This window comes from Pristiophorus japonicus, chromosome 7 (genome assembly GCF_044704955.1).
Source record: "Pristiophorus japonicus isolate sPriJap1 chromosome 7, sPriJap1.hap1, whole genome shotgun sequence".
Taxonomy (NCBI): Eukaryota; Metazoa; Chordata; class Chondrichthyes; family Pristiophoridae; genus Pristiophorus; species Pristiophorus japonicus.
In genome coordinates this window covers 189,111,066-189,127,257 of record NC_091983.1, presented here as the reverse complement: position 1 = coordinate 189,127,257, position 16,192 = coordinate 189,111,066, and the positions used below count along the sequence as shown (strand labels likewise).

Here is a 16,192-nt window from a genome sequence, read left to right as displayed (position 1 = left end):
AGCGAGCAGCTGAGACACACAGAGCAGGAAGGTAAGTACCATGTTCAATCCTAGGTGAATTGGCTTGTCTCATTCGTGATGGTAGTAGAAGCACTGGGTTAGGGACGGGATATTAGGCCAGGATTTCCACTCCTGATAGCAGTCCAGTAACCGCTACAAGGGCCAGGATGGAATAGCGCCCTGATGCTCATTGACACGCCTCGTATGTACATAATGGCATCTTAGGCAAACTCCAGGAGGGAAACTGGCAAATAGTCAGGGTGAAAAAGAAAGAGAGAAATTTAGTGGGTATAAAACAACCAAGTCAAATTTTACCCTCACCTATCCTAAGTGACCAATGGGTATCACAGGATATGGAACAATGGCGGGAAAATGGAGTTGCGGTGCAGATCAGCCATGATCTGATTGAATGGCGGAGTAGGCCTGAGGGGCTGAATGGCCTACTCCTGTTCTTAATGTTACTATATTACTATGACCCATAAGTTCACAAATTTTCTCCCATACCCCTTCATTGTGACATGTGGTGGTGCAAAATAAATGAAAGAAAGCATAGACTAAATTTAGGATCATTTCCTGTATTTGAACAGGACAATGCATTTGTGGTAAACAATTGTCTAAAATATGGAGCAACAATTTGGAAAGTCAGCAGATTTCAATGATTACATCAGTTCCAGTAAAAATTGAGTGACTACATAAAGAACAACTTTGATTAATTTAATAAAAAATGCACATACACACAAAACATTGGCAAACCAAGCCAACATGTTTTCCGTTTACTCAGCGGGGGGGGGGGGGGGGCAGTGGGAGGATGTTGACTGGAATGCTTTACATTATATGTGATTTGTGGTGACCCAAAGCTCGTAAGATTTTTCTCACCTTCCCACCCCCACCAACAAAAGACTATGAAGAGCTTACATTTTCAAACACACTCAGGATATATTTTGATTTCTAGCGCAGACTGGGCCTATTTCAGTGCTAAAGCCACTAACTCTTGACCTGCGTGTAAACTTGCCGGGCATGGTAAGGCTGGGAAGACCCAAGTAAAAACATGCTGCCAACTTTTGTCAATCCGACAGGTTCCTTTTGGGGTGACCTACGCAGCAGGGTATTGGCACCCCAAGAAATCCAGCACAGAAGCAGCATACGCAGATTTTTTCCCCCTCCCCAGCGAAGCAAGGTGGATTGCTCATTATGTGGTCAGTTATTCAAAAAACATGAGGCTGTCAGCCGCAGTTTGAAAGAAAAGGAAAGAAACTGCAACAATCTGTGAGTCATGGGCAGCTCACTCTTTCCTACCTCATTGGGAGACATTATTCTAGATCATGACAAACACTTGGTATTGGGGCAACCTCCAGCTGCAGATAGTCTCTGCAATGATCCTTAAACAAACCAAAACATTAACAGTTCATTACAGCGGGTGCTGGACTCCAGCTCATGTTTGGTTAACCACACTTGAAAAGTAAGAGGGCATACTGTGTAGTCAAACAAGCTGAAAAAAAATAAATGAAGCCCCTCCTTTCTTGTCTTGTGGAGCCTCTCCCATTCAACTTTGAAAAATGACTCTCAACAATTGCTACAAGAAGTGACTTGAATGTGGATGTCAGACTAGGAATGGAAACCCTCAGACTAAAGCAAAAAGTCTCATTGTCTTACTGATAAAATAATACAGCACAGAAAAAGAGCTATGCAATTCCAACTTCCCTGCTCTTTCCCCTTGGCCTGCAATTTTTCCTCTTCAAGCATAGCAGTTAACCAAATCCTTTACACCACTCACCTGGTGACTCAATAGAAAAAGCCCTGCCCTGTACATATATATCTGAGCCACACAGATGAGGAAAGTCTCTGATTTAGATGGTCTTAGCCACAGCAATGTGAGGGCCATGAGTGTCCTGTGGCTCAAGAATGGAAAGAACAGAAATCAACCGGGGTTCCTGCTCCCGAATGCTATCCAGTGACTCCTGCTGGAAACTGCAGACATCAGGCAATGATGAGCCAGGATTCACTCCAGTCAAATATCAGGAACAGTTTCATCATCATAGGCATTTCCTCGGAATCGAGGAAGACTTGCTTCCACTCCTGAAGTGAGTTCTTTGGTGGCTGAACAATCCAATACGAGAGCCACAGACTGTCACAGGTGGGACAGATAGTTGTTGAGGGAAGGGGTGGGTGGGACTGGTTTGCTGCACACTTTTCCGCTGCCTGTGCTTGATTCCTGCACACTCTCGGCGTTGAGACTCGAGGTGCTCAGTGCCCTCCCGGACGCACTTTCTCCACTTAGGGCCGTCTTTGGCCAGGGACTCCCAGATGTCAGTGGGGATGTCGCACTTTATCAGGGAGGCTTTGATGTGTGAGGATTCTTCATCACAGTCAAGGCCACCTACGGGCCAAACACCCAAGGCTCCACCCCACTGCTGGCCAAGAACGGGGAAACACTCATTAAGGACACCGAGACAGTCAGGGCCCGCTGGATGGAGCACTTCGAAGATCTCCTTAATCGAGACTCTGCCTTTGACTCGAGTGTTCTCGACTCCATCCCGCAGAAACAGTTTACCACCCCAACAAAAGCTCTGCCGACTTGCCACTCACTCCACAAAATCCAACGCCAAAAACTGCTTACTTTCCCATTTGCAATGTAGCCCGCCTTCAGACTATCTCAACTCCACTCTAAAATCCTTACCACGCTCCAGCTTCAGGTCCTTCAATGTCCTAATTTCCAGCCTCACAATCTCTCAATTTCCAACTAATCCAAAACTCTGCCGAGCACATCCTATCCTACGTACTAGTCATCGAGCTCCCTGTTCCCTCGTGCATTGAATTTAAAATCCTCATCTGCAAATCTGTCAAGGCCTTGCCCCCTTCCTATAAAAGCGACCTTCTCCAGCCTTGTGTACCCTGCTGTGCTCTTCAATCCTCTGGGTGTAGTGCATTCCCACTACCTTCTCCCCACTGTTGATGGCAAAGCTTCTAGTTGCCTTGGCTTCATTGTCTGGAACTGCCTCCCTACAAACAAAATGCATCTCTACCTGTCTCTTTACTTTAGGAAGAGCTACCTGAAAACACATCTCGTCTACCAACCCTTCAGTAAAACCCATCTCTTCTACCAGTCAGCTCTCTCATATTCGCCCCATAAAGCTTCATGGTCCATTCCTCATTTCCTCCACCAGGGGATATTTATCTATGTTAAAAATGCTAAGTAACTGCACTGAGAAATCACCGCTAACATTCACTACCTCGGGTCATGCACACATAGTTAGATTTCTTTGAGAAAATTATATTTTGGGATGCAGTATGTGAGTAATTTGAGACATGACATATGGTCAGTGTAACGCGCTTGGGGCTTTGGTGACTTTGGACCTATAGCTCCCAAAGCTTTCCAGCTCTGGGGGGGTTTCCTTGCATCAGGTCTGGATCTGTTGTAGACTAATTGACAAAATTGTTAAAGATTGCTTGCCATGATTAATCAACAATTCCATTATTGCTGTGCCATGTGTCTGCCAAGATGGTAGAAGTGAACTACATGGACCGTAGTCTTTTTTCACCTAGCAATTCCTATGTTCCTACATTGAGTGAGGACCCATAATCACAGAGCCTGATATTATGTAGCAACACTCCTAAGATTATATAAATAAATGCTGAAATCTGATGACATAGTTCCTCACGTGTCAATTACTTTAGGAGAGGCATGAACAACAGATTTCGAGGATTATCATTAGACAGAAACCATGAACTCGACAAGTAAGGTTTCCTTCCCACCTCCTTCTGAAGATGCAGACTCAGGCTGGGTTGCAATTCCGCCCTTCAGTACTTTAGCTAAATGATCAGTCTATGTATGCGAGCCTCGACAACAAGTGCTGGCAGGCCATTAGATTGTGGAGGCAGGCCTTCACAGCTGAGTCCAATCCTCTCCTCATACATGCACTTTCCCACAGGGGTTCCTGGTTAGTAAACGGGTATGGGAATTCTGGCTGACTGATCCTCTCGCTAGCCCAGATACATTGAGAAGAATTAGGGCACCCGAATTCCTGCCCAGGCTATCAGATAAGTCTGCAGACAGGAAGTCAAACCTTCTGGTCTGTATAGCAATGCTTTTACCCACTTGGTCATCGAGGGAGCTGGCAGAGAAAAATGCTTAGCTTGGACATTTTATGAAAAAAATAAGGCTCTAAATGGAAAGAAATATCAATATCAGTCACTAAAACTAGCCCCCTGTGTCCTTCATAAGCCACCATGTTACGACTCACTCTCTATTGCTCTGTATTACGTAGACTTAACAACACCTCAAAAGTAATTCAGTGGATGTGAAGCACTTTGGGACATGCTGAGAGCTGCGGTGTGCAACTAGGCAACTTGCACTGTAATACTGTGCGAGCGATGTTTGACTGAAAAACAATTGCAATCAAAGGAAAATGCAGAGCCTCATAAAATATCACATCCACTCAAGATTAGAACATGAGAGAAGAGAAGCCGTCGAGACAACGAGAGGAAAGCCCTAAAAACAACTCGCACAACCACCAGCTCAGAGCTTGCCACAGATCACCACCACTAGAATTCCTCGCATATTTGAAGCTCTGTAAAAAGTTAAGTCTCTCTGATCCTCTTTACAACCACCTGGATCACTAGGAAGAAGTTACTCTTTTTTGGGGGGGCGTTCGCCTTATATAGACATGTAAACGGATTCACCCAAAATATCCCTCGGTGACCCTGCCCGCTTCTGTTCGGTCAGAAGAAGCTCCCCTCCCTCTGTGCGTGTGTCAGACACAGCATGTGTGGTAATCCACCGCCGGCTGCACAGAGCATGGCGAGGAGGGCTTGCCTCGGCCGTAAATAATTACTGAGGCAAATGTTTATCTAACTTAACACGGCAGCAAGGGCGACCGGCAGGGGTGAGAGAGAGAGGCGGACATGCCAGCTCAGGAACAGTTGCCAGCAACCGTATCTGTTTCTTTACAACGGGGAAAGGTATCAGTAACACAAAAGGTCATAAATATTTAACATCGTGTTTGGCTTGGCAAGCCTAGAGGGCTGAAAATAAAGCGATCTATATAATTCACGCCTCCCCTCCACCAAAAAAAACCCCACCGATGAATGAAGAAAAATACATTTCGCTGTGAAAAAAAACAGTTGTCAAGGGCCTGTCAATACATGTCGGACGCAACTTGCAACAAAGTCCAATAGGATTGTAACTTCATTAGCTAGAAGCAATTAGCACTATGAGCTGCACCCTAATTAATTTATTACGTACAACTGGAATGTGATAAGGGTGGATCAATGCCAGCAACAAGTTTTTGTTGCGCTCCCAAGCCAAACCGCACAAACTCAGTACAACCGCACAGCTCATACAACCGCACAAACTCAGTACAACCGCACAGCTCAGCTCAGTCCAACCGCACAATACATACAACTGCACAAACTCAGTACAACCGCACAGCTCAGATGGAAAGCTATCTCTGCTGCTCAGAATTTCGGTGTTTGCTCTCCGAATTGCTAGGGGTCCGGATTGATTGTGTGTTTTAGCACAACTGCACTCTTATCAATTTTAATAAATGAGATAGCCTAGGTCTCCAACTCAAAGATGCGAATGGTAACCACTTTTGATGCAACTAAAGTTGCAGCAAGTTATTTTATGTCAGCTGTTAGTTTCTTTGTGCTTCAGCGTAAATGGCGTGGCAATGGAAATCAATGTATAAATTGCCAATAATTTCCCTACATCAAACAAATTAGAGTGATGCTGTCAAACCTGGAGTGCCCGTGGAATACATGGATCATCAAGACGGAGTGGCATTGTGGGTGAGGGCACGCGTCCCATATCCTGTAGGATCCGGGTTCAAATCCAATCTCCATGATGGAAGCAGTCGTGATTCTCAAGTGACAAGGATCATGTTCGGTCTTACATCGAGCCCCAGTGAGAGGAAATCAGAAAGGAAAAAGAAACTGCTGAGAATGTGTAACTAGCTGATGCTCCCTGATCACTCTCACTCCAAGAGGTCACAAGCACCGATGGCATGGGAATGGCAGGGTTACACTGGTGCAGCAGGGAGCAGTCTTTAGGTAGAGATGCGATCACAGCAGCACTGAAGCTGCTCTGGTATAAATCAAGCAGCTCCCCTGATGACTTAGTTGTTATGGCAGGTAGCACTGGGTAGGGGGGCAGAATCAGCCAGGGTTACTGTTCCTGATGGCTAATCCAGTGGAAATCTGCTGGAAATGCACGTGTTGGCATGTGAAGCTCAGAGAAAGAGTTATGTGTGTAGAGAGGGGAACAGCCATGATGAATGGATACAGGGTGGATCACAGATGAGTTGGCTGTGGTGCGGACGAGTCATCCATCTCCTTTGGGACTGCCCCTTTGCAAGGCAGGTCTGGAAGGAGATGCAGTGGTTGCTGTCGAGGTTCATCCCAAGCAGCTCTGTAACACAGGACTCTGTGCTCTGCGGACTGTTCCCAGGGACGCAATCCGAGACAGACATCATCTGCTGTTGGAGAGCCATTAACTCGGTGAAAGACGCACTTTGGTCTTCCCGAAACTTGCTGATCTTCCAGAGCAAGGAGATAACCACGGCCGAGTGTTGCAGACTGACACAATCCAAGGTCCAGGACTCCGTGCTGAGGGACGCACTAAAGATTGGTGCAGTCGCCGCAAAGGCACGATGGGGAAGAGCCACAATTTAAGGCCCTTCCGCCATGATAAACCCAGGGGATGGAATCAGACCCCCCCTTGGGCTGTAATTGTTAATCTGCTTGTATACATAGAGCACCATGTACTGAAAAACACCTGTGTTGTGCCATGTATAATGAAAGTCTCTGTACTGTTTAGTAACTTGTAAAGAAATGTAAATGTACCCCCATCCGGTCTGTGTACTGCATTCATCTGCATAGTGCTACATGTAACGTGATTTGTGATCGGTATTGAAATGTATCCTGGAATCTAATGTAAACCTGTTCTCATCTGCCCCATGTAATACCCTCATTTGCACAGTACTACATGTAACGTGATTTATGGATTGTACTAAACTGTACCTTGAAATGAAATGCAACCTAGTGCATTGTATGGAATTGCTGTCGGCATCCAAATGAATTGTATGAAATTGCTGACCGTAAGATACTGAGCTATTTTCCAATGTATTGTGAAAATTTTATATGAATAAAGTATATTTTTGGAAAAAGAAATGATGGAACTGTTTATAAATTCACGTTTAGTAATGTCAGGTTTGTCTGCAACAAATAAAGCTTAGGCACATCTCCTGCATGTAAGTCAGAGCTACAGCCAACTCAGGAATGCTTGAAGTTGGCATCGGGTGTTGGCGGGAAACCCTTTTATTCCCTATCACTCTAGAACATAAACAGTCTCTCCCATTCTTTCATTGGTGAGAATGAGGCTCCCATTTCTCAGAGCCAAATGCAGTACATGCTCAGATAGCATTGTTCTGCACATTGCTGGGTTATGGTTTAAGATACTTGATAGAACAGAGAACATAAACCTGAAGTGATACTTTTACATAGGATTACATAAGTTATTTGGCACAGAAACTTGCCATTCGGCTCAACTAGTCCATGCTGGCATTTGTGCCCCACTTGAGCCTCTTCCTGTCTTTCCTCATCTAAATCTATCGGCATAACCTTCTATTCCCTTCTCCCTCATATGCTTATCTAGCCTCCCCTTAAATGCATCTATACTATTCGCTTCAACCACTCCCTGTGGTAGCGAGATCCACATTCTCACCGCTCTCTGGGTAAAGAAGTTTCTTCTGAATTCCCTGTTTGATTTCTTGATGAGTTATCTTATATTGATGGCCTCTAGTTATGATCTTCCCCACAAGTGGAAACACTTTCTCTTTGTCTACTCTGTCAAAACCTTTCATAATTTTAAAGACCTATATTTGGTCACCTCTCAGCCTTCTCTTTTCAAGAGAAAAGAAACCCAGCCTGTTCATCCTTTCCTGATAGATATACCCTCGTATTTCTGGTATTATCCTTGTAAATCTTCTCTGCACCCTCTCCAGTGCCTCTATATCCTTTCTATAAAATGGCGTCCAGAATTGTACACCGTACTCCAAGTGTGGTCAAACCAACGTTCGATACAAGTTTAGCATAACTTCATTACTTTTCAATTCTATCCCTCTAGAAATAAACCCATCTGCTGGGTTTGATTTTTTTTACGGCCTTTTTAACCTGAGTTGATACTTTTAGTGAATTGTGTATTAGTACTTTGAGATATCTTTGCTTCTCTACTCCACCCAAACTCCAAGTAATAAGTGACCTCCCTATTCTTCCTACCATAATGTAATACCTCACATTTATCTGTGTTGAAATTCATTTGCCAATTAATGCCCATTCTGCAAGTTTATTAATGTTCTACTGTAATTTGTTGCAATCATCAGTATTGATTATCCCCCCCCCCCAATTTGGTGTCATCTGTAAATTTAGAAATTGTGTTTTTGATTCCAAAGCCTAAATCATTAATATAATTTGTGAACAACAGTGATCCCCACACTGATCCTAGTGGAACCCATCTATCTATCTTCTGCCACTGTAAAGACCCCCTACGCTCTGCTTTCTGTGTTGGAGCCTATCTATTCTGCTACTTGTCCTCTGACTCTGCATTCTCTGACCTTATTCATTGGTCTATTATGTGGTACCTTATTGAAGGCCTTTTGAAAAACTAGATAAATTGCATCTACTGCATTACCCTTGTCTAACCTCTCTGTTACCTCTTCAAAAAATTCAGTGAGGTTAGTCAAGCAAGACTTGCCCTTTGGAAATCCATGCTGACTATTCATTAGCTACACCACGATAGGCAGGACAAGGCAGCACAGGTTCTGGGTGGTAAAGGGCAAGATTAGGAAGTGCACGGAAGTATTACTTTACATAAAGGGCGATCAACAACTTGAATGGGTTGCCAGGAAGGATGGTTGAGGCCAGGGTCCTAGACTCTTTTAAGAAACTGGAATATGCAGCAATGGGAGGTTGGAGGGGAGGGTGCTTTTCTGCAATGGCCTTCTTCATCTGAAACAGTCTTGTAATGGTCTGTGAACCACTTGCTATAATTCAATGAAGACCAGCACTGTGTACAAAACTTGGTAGAGAATAATTCAAGAACTATTGAAAAGTAACTAGAAGATGACTTTGGAATAGAAGTGACTTTGGAACTAAAAACACAATTTCTAATTTGCAGATGACACCAAATTTTGGGGGGGATAGTCAATACTGAGGAGACCTGCAACAAATTACAGCAGGCCATTAATAAACTTGCAGAATGGCCATAATTGTGTTCAATTCTAGGCACCACATTTTAGGAAGGATGCGAAGGCCTTTGCGAGGGTGCAGAAAAGATTTACGAGAATGATTCCAGAAAAGAGGGACTTCAGTTATGTTGATAGACTAGAGAAACTGGGATTGTTCTGCTTGGAGCAGAGAAGATTGAGAGGAGATTTGATCGAGGTGTTCAAATCATAAGGGGTCTGAACAGAGTAGATAGAGAATAACGGTTCCCGTTGTCAGAAGGCTTGAGAAGCACAGGACACAGATTTAAGGTGACTGGCAAAAGGCGACATAAGAAAAAGCTTTTGTTCGCAGTGAGTGGTTAAGACTTGGAATGCACTGAGTGAAAGGATGATGGAGGCAGACTCAATTTTATCTTTTAAAAGGGAATTGAATAAGTATCTGAAGAAAAATAAATTGCAGGGCTACAGGGAAAGGGCAGGGGGAGTGGGACTGGCTGAGAGCCAGCACAGGTTCGACAGGCCGAATGGCATTTTCCCCTCTGTAACCATTCTATGATTCTATGAAACTAAAGCAGACATCTACTTGGCCATCTTTGGGAGGCATACAAAAACAACTGTCTATGGAGACCTGCATATGCAGTAGTAACTCTGCTAGAGAGGGCACATTAACAATGTAATCTTGAAGAGAAGTCACAGCATAGCAGAATCATAACGATGTGCATCTGTCCATAGAAATACATCCTGAATGTTAAATAAAACATTTCCTTTGACAATCTGTAAATTATTATTCAAATAAAGAAATTAATATCCATTTAGTCTTTCTGCCAATCCCATTTCTGCACACGAAGCGGGTATGTTAAAACAATGTTTAATAAATTGTCCTCAGGACTCATTCGGTCACATGCAGAGGGCACCTACATAGTGTCATGTGTTCTTTAAACAGACATTTCTAATCTCGGCAAATGCAAAATAGTGCATTGTAGTAGGAACCAGAAAATGGTGAAATATCGGGATGTTTTCAACATACACATACACTTTCTTCATTCTGCATAAAAACAGCTGTGAGCCATCACTCTCCTTCACTGCTACACTAGATCTACCAAAGAAAACAGTCAACAATTTTATCTAGATTAGCAAAGAGGGGGAAAGTTAACTGGGTTCAAATGCTCACTGCATTTAACCAGCAGGTACTGAGCTCTACAGACCAGGGAAGTTCCAGTTCCCATCCTGGCCTGTGCTGAGTTAAGTTACCCCGTCAGTGGGGCTCTTACAGTTGGCCTCAGCACCCGTGGCTCAGGAGGAGTAACATCGATCAGGTTTCCTTACTCCTGACCACCATCCAGCAACCTCTGCTGGCAGTGTCTGCGTGCGGCATTGGACGAGGACAGGATTGGGTTGAGCTGTGATGGCTCCTGCAGAAGAATAATTTACTCAGACGTGAACAAAGTCACTCGGCCCAGGTAGTGGAGGGGGCTTTGTGCTGCTGGAGAACCTTATCTCAGCGGGGAGTCGTCGGCTGAGAAAATGGGCTCGAAAATGGGGAATAAAAACGCATGGGATGTTCTCGGTCCTGGTCAGGGTGCTCCGTGCTTGGCCGCACAAGTGGAGAGGGATCTGGAAATCAACGTGCCAGTCTCTCTCTCTGACTGACTGACCTCTAATGAGAGCAAATGAAATCCAGATTCGCCCCCAACTTCCAAATGGTTGACCGAAGGAACCACGGTTAAAGCGACACAGCCTAGAGACAACACGGGAGCTCCTCACTTACCAGTACTGACCGGCGTCTCCCACCTCGGTCTTGGCAGGGATCCGAGTGCGGCGCTGTGAGAATTTAAAATAAATAAAGAACTATTCAATAACTCCACCTCAAAGAAACTTCGGCCCGAGTCTCAGGCGGGCTCGGCTATACTTGCCAAGAAATGTGACAGTCCGAACGATCATTGCTTAGCCCCGCGATGGTCTTTATCAAAAGGCATTGGGTTTATTTCCCCAGTCCATAGTTTTTTTGCGCAGTTTGCCAAATAATCGCCAAATAATCGCCACCCGCTCTCCCACACTGTGATAAATAGATGTCTCTCTATTCTTTATACTGATCTGCAAACGCGCCCAATGCGAAACTGTAGCGATTTAAAATAAAAGGCAAGTCGGAAATACAAGCAGAGGACGTTGTTAATGCACGGAGAGTACACGGAGGAGAAGGGACAGGTTAAGGTGAACCCGCGGGGTGAAGGCCCTCCGTTAACGGGACCCCGGCCCATTGCCAGCATTTTCCCTTCTTAAACCGCCCGCTGCAAGCGGAGCTGTTTGAAGTGAATGCAGTCAGTATTCACCGAGGGAGTTATAAAGGGGAGACGTCATCTCAAAGCAACCTGTATACCTGCATCCACAATTTTGTTTTAAGTTTCTAAAAAACACAAACACACACACAGCAGGAGGTGTCGATGCCCCTCCTTTTTAAACCCTTTCCCACTGTCCTCTTCCCCAGAGAGGAGTGGGAAACTCAAGGTGCACAGCTTGATGTCTGCTCCCGGAATCAATCTCGGCTCCTGGATGAATACAATCAAACTCTTGGGCGAAATATTGACCTCCTCAGGTAAAAACATTCGGCCCTTCGCACCTGCGCTGGCTCTTTGAGTTAGCCAGTCCAACGCATTATTATTGGGAATACTTGAAGGGGGGATATTGCAGGGCTGTGGGGAACGGGCAGGGGGAGTGGGTCCAGTGAGTACCTCCTGTGCTGTACCATTCGACGATAATAATAAATAAATTACACCGGCTGCACTTCTCTATCGGGTAACCTTCGCCACTTTTCGCATTACAATGCAAGTCTCGTCCGCGACCCATTTTCAGACAAGTCTGCGCTAAGTAACGCGGTTGGAAGCGGCCGGTTTGGGGAGGGCGGCGTGCAGTCATGTTTCCTACCTGGACTCTCAGGGGGCCGGTGTTTGAGAGCTCTGTGAACCCTGCCGAGTGCGGCTGCTGTCACCAGGACTCGGACCCATGGAACTCAGACCTGCGAAGTACAAGACTGCAATGAAATAGGAATCTCATGACCTAGGAAAATAAACAAGAAGCCGTAAGGTCACCTCCCCTCCCCGCGCGGACCCGTGTTCTTCCACACAGTCCTACATTTCAGAGTCGGTATTGTATGAGCAGGACTGGGCGATTTGCTGGCATGAAGACTGCTTCACCGGAGTCGAATCCTTTACCTGGTGGAAACCCTGCTTCACCTCCTCTGATCCGGCCACTCCCACAAGGCTCTGGAAAAGATGGGCCGAATGGCCGCGACTAGTTCACTCGCGATCGAAGCTGCCGCCGCTAATATTTGTTTGTTTGGTTCTCTCCGCTGTTCATGCCATGATTTTTTTTTATATATGGGCAGGATCACTGGCAAGTTCTGCCCGCCAACTTTTTTTAACCTGCCACACGTGACCCTCCTACAATTTCCGCCCACATCTTTCGTAAACTCAACCCCCCCCCCCCACCCCCAAAAAAGAGAGAATGAACTTTTACATCCACCTTCTTGTCCCCATCTTTTTTCCGCCTGCTCACACTGACGGCCCCGAGAGTCACAGTTTGTGAACTTACTAACCCCTCTCCTGTCCCAGTCCAGTGACCAGCGGTCAAGGTCCGAGGCCAAACCTCGGGAAGGTGCTAAATGGTTTTGCTTTGCTCCATCATTACGGTCTGTGTTCACAGCAGTTTAGAAACGGAATCACTTTCTAAAGTGGGAACTTTCATCCTCGCCCAGCGCAGGTGTCGACATATGGACACCTTGAGATGCTTTATTTGGATTTTAATTTCCTGGGGAGGGATTCATGGGAAGTAATGCAAGTGAGGCTCGACATTAAATCCAGTCGGGATAAGTTTGCTTCTACTCTGAGCAGCGTTCACCCTCTCGACCACTGACTTCCCTTAAAACAATATCCCGGCTGGCTTAAACTACAGAGCAAAGTATCAAAGCAAAACTGCCCTGTAAGAACGGGCAGAAGCACACACCGAATGTCAGTGCTCTGCAGAGCGGGGTAAATATCTTCATTCTCCGCACGGTGCCCGTTAGGGACATTGAGAAACCAGGAGACACGGGGTCTAAGGAATTTCTGTTAACATTAAAGTCTTCGTTATTCTAAAGACTTACATTTTTAAAAAGGAAACTTATACAAGCAAAAAAATAAGCTGGTGGAGATGTTGAGATTTTTAAAAAATTTCAGTCAATCCACAATATGACATCTGCAAAATCTCATATAAAGGAGTGATATTGGGAAACTGAGACACCTGTAACGGCTGGGTTCGCATTATATCCAAGCATCAATAACCCGGGACAATAAGGGTGCCATGGGAAACTCTCCTATCCTTCATTTCCCCCTCTCTCTCACACACAATTATAACAAGAAAAGTGACAATATAATAAACATCACCAACTACTGAATTCCCCCGCTATCAATTCCCTGGTAGGGTTTCATTAAGAGGTGAAACATTTTTTTAACGTCCTTCAGAGCCTGCGATATTTTAGCCCCGGGATGGGTCGTTAAAGGCAAGCTCCCGAATCGAACTGTCTCTCATTTAAACAACAGCAGCGCAAGTCAGAAAGTGTGGGAACTTCATCTTACAAATCGGGGGGGAGGATACGGCGCCTGCTCTCTCGGGGGCAAACGGCGCGCCCACTCCACGTTTACTGCGCTTCCTTCACAGCTGAATTCACAGCAGACGATCCTAGTTCCCGGAAAGCCTGTCTGTCCTCCTCACACGGAGACCCAGGGTCTCAGAGATCCATCGACTGGACTTTTGCTATCTGAGCGCATCATTGGGGAATGCAGGCTCCTTTCAGTTCCCGAAGGATCCCATCTTATAAAATCACCCGGCGCTCGCGTACTGTAAGAGTGCCTGTATTTTATACTCGATAACTGGCCACCAGCCCGACTGCATTTCAGTTTCGAAATGTTCTTCGAAAGACGGTTGTTTTTCTCCTTTAAATAACAGTGTGCAAGATAGTTTCCTACACCTACGCGCCCTGATAAATCTTGAGTAATGAGCAAGAAATTCTAAATATAATTTTAAAAAATCAGCATCGCACTTACAAATATTTCACCCGCTCCCAATATTAGAGGCCACTTGGCACGTCTCGCAGCAGCGATTGAAACAACAAAGAGAAGGACCATTCTTTAGTGGGTTTTTTTAGAGAGCAAAAATCAAATGAATGCGTCTCTCTTTGTATTTACTGACAGGTATCTGGATTCAATTAGCCAGGCCAGTTTGTGACGAGATATAAGTGATATTAAATAAGAATGGACCCACCTGGAAAGTGTTGAGTATTGCAGGCAGTGGGGTAGGAGACGAGCTGGGCTCAAAGACTTTCTTTCTGAATGTGTGTGATTGATTAGTCTAGGGGCCAGTTCCTCTTGTGCTGCAAGAGGTGAATTACAGGGTGTGTGTGCCAGCACACCTTCTTCACTCGGGAAGGCTGAGAGAGAGAGAGAGAGTCTTGAATATTTCATGATCTGGCTCCACATCTCCTTTCGCCAAGTGTTAGGAGATTGGCTGATCTAGGGTTTCACTCTCTGAGCTGAGGCTCCGAATCAGGTGCTAAGAGACAGCTCCGGGGGGGTGGGGCGGGTGTCAGCACCTGTCAGCCAACGCTTGGACTATTAGCGACATTCCTACTAGAAAAGAAACAGCCCCAAATTTAGCAACTGAAAGTCCTGCTGTTGACTCCCCAGCACTACATCCCCAGCCCCTTCTGAAATAATCACCGTTCGCAACTCAAGCTCCCGAGCTCTCAACACCCTGCGAGCTCCGTGTTTTTTAAAAATCACATTGATCGCAGCAATGGCATTGCGGAGGAAGCTGCCGGCCCTGCTTCAGCAGATCACTCCGTACGGCGAACGATTCAAAGTTTTTTGTCTCTCCAAAAAGTGAAAGTTCGCCCATTTTTTTTGATATAGGAAAACTTCAAAACCTGAGCGGGCGCCTGAATTCATTCGCTATCACTTCTACTGATGCCGTGGCTATTTCTGCACACACACTTTTCCCTTGCAATAAATGTTCGTCTTGACTCCCCCAAAAAACGTGCGAGGGTGTGAGCCCGGCCTGTTCTGACGAAGGGTCGTCGACCTGAAACGTTAACTCGGTATTTTTCTCCACCGATGCTGCCTGACCCGCTGAGATTTCCAGCATTTTCTGTTTTTATATAACTTCCCGTGTTTGTATTTGATACAATTTGGAGTCAAGCGGGGAGGGGGGCTGAACCGCCGGCCAGAAACCTGCTCTCATAACTCAACCCGCTTTTACTTACACTACCAATACCCAGTAACCCGTGTCTGGGGCAACACACCTGCATTGGGCCGCTTCAGTCGAAGGATGGGGGAGAAATATGAACTATTTTTTATGCAAATTCGTTTGTAAGCTTTAACATCAATTGAGTCTGTGTATGTGCAGAACGTGCAGTCTTAAAAAGTGCTGGAAGGTGCCTTCAGTACTCCAAAATAATAGACTCGCCATCAGGACAAGGTGACTTGTCCACCAGTTTAGCAACTTGTTACATTTGAAATGCCAGTGAAAATAGTCCGATTGGAACCATTTTCACTTGATCACCGCTCCGAAGAATAACAATGAAAGAAATAGCCGCGAAATAACACTCCTCTGAAATCGCGGGCCCGCAATCGCGACCTATTCTCATGCAAGAATGTTTTTCTTGGCCTCTTTCATCTGATTAGGCAGAGAAAACAGAATCGGGGATGATAGCCGGTGGAAGGTAGCACAAAGCCTGGGTGTGGTATAGATTGGATCTGATCGCCGAGATAGAGTGAAAAGTGTCTGTAAGCGCTGATGAATAGTTCTCAACAGATGGCTCACAATACCTGTTTCAGTGCAAGAAAGTTTATTGTGGCTTTCTGGAGACAATGCGTTCACACACTCACACTTTACTGATCCTACAACATAAGCAACGAGATAAATGATGATGGGTGGGGGTT

The 16,192-nt window shown here is 45.4% G+C and overlaps 1 protein-coding gene across 1 annotated transcript in view; it reads right to left on the bottom strand.

Moving 5' to 3' along the window:
- prdm1a (PR domain containing 1a, with ZNF domain) overlaps window positions 1-14,571 on the bottom strand; it is a 93,707-nt gene extending 79,136 nt beyond the window's left edge. The window contains exon 1 of the mRNA XM_070885618.1: window positions 14,517-14,571. The gene's annotated coding sequence lies outside the window, so the exon portion shown is untranslated. The remainder of the gene's footprint in view (window positions 1-14,516) is intronic.
- Window positions 14,572-16,192: the final 1,621 nt, after the last annotated feature.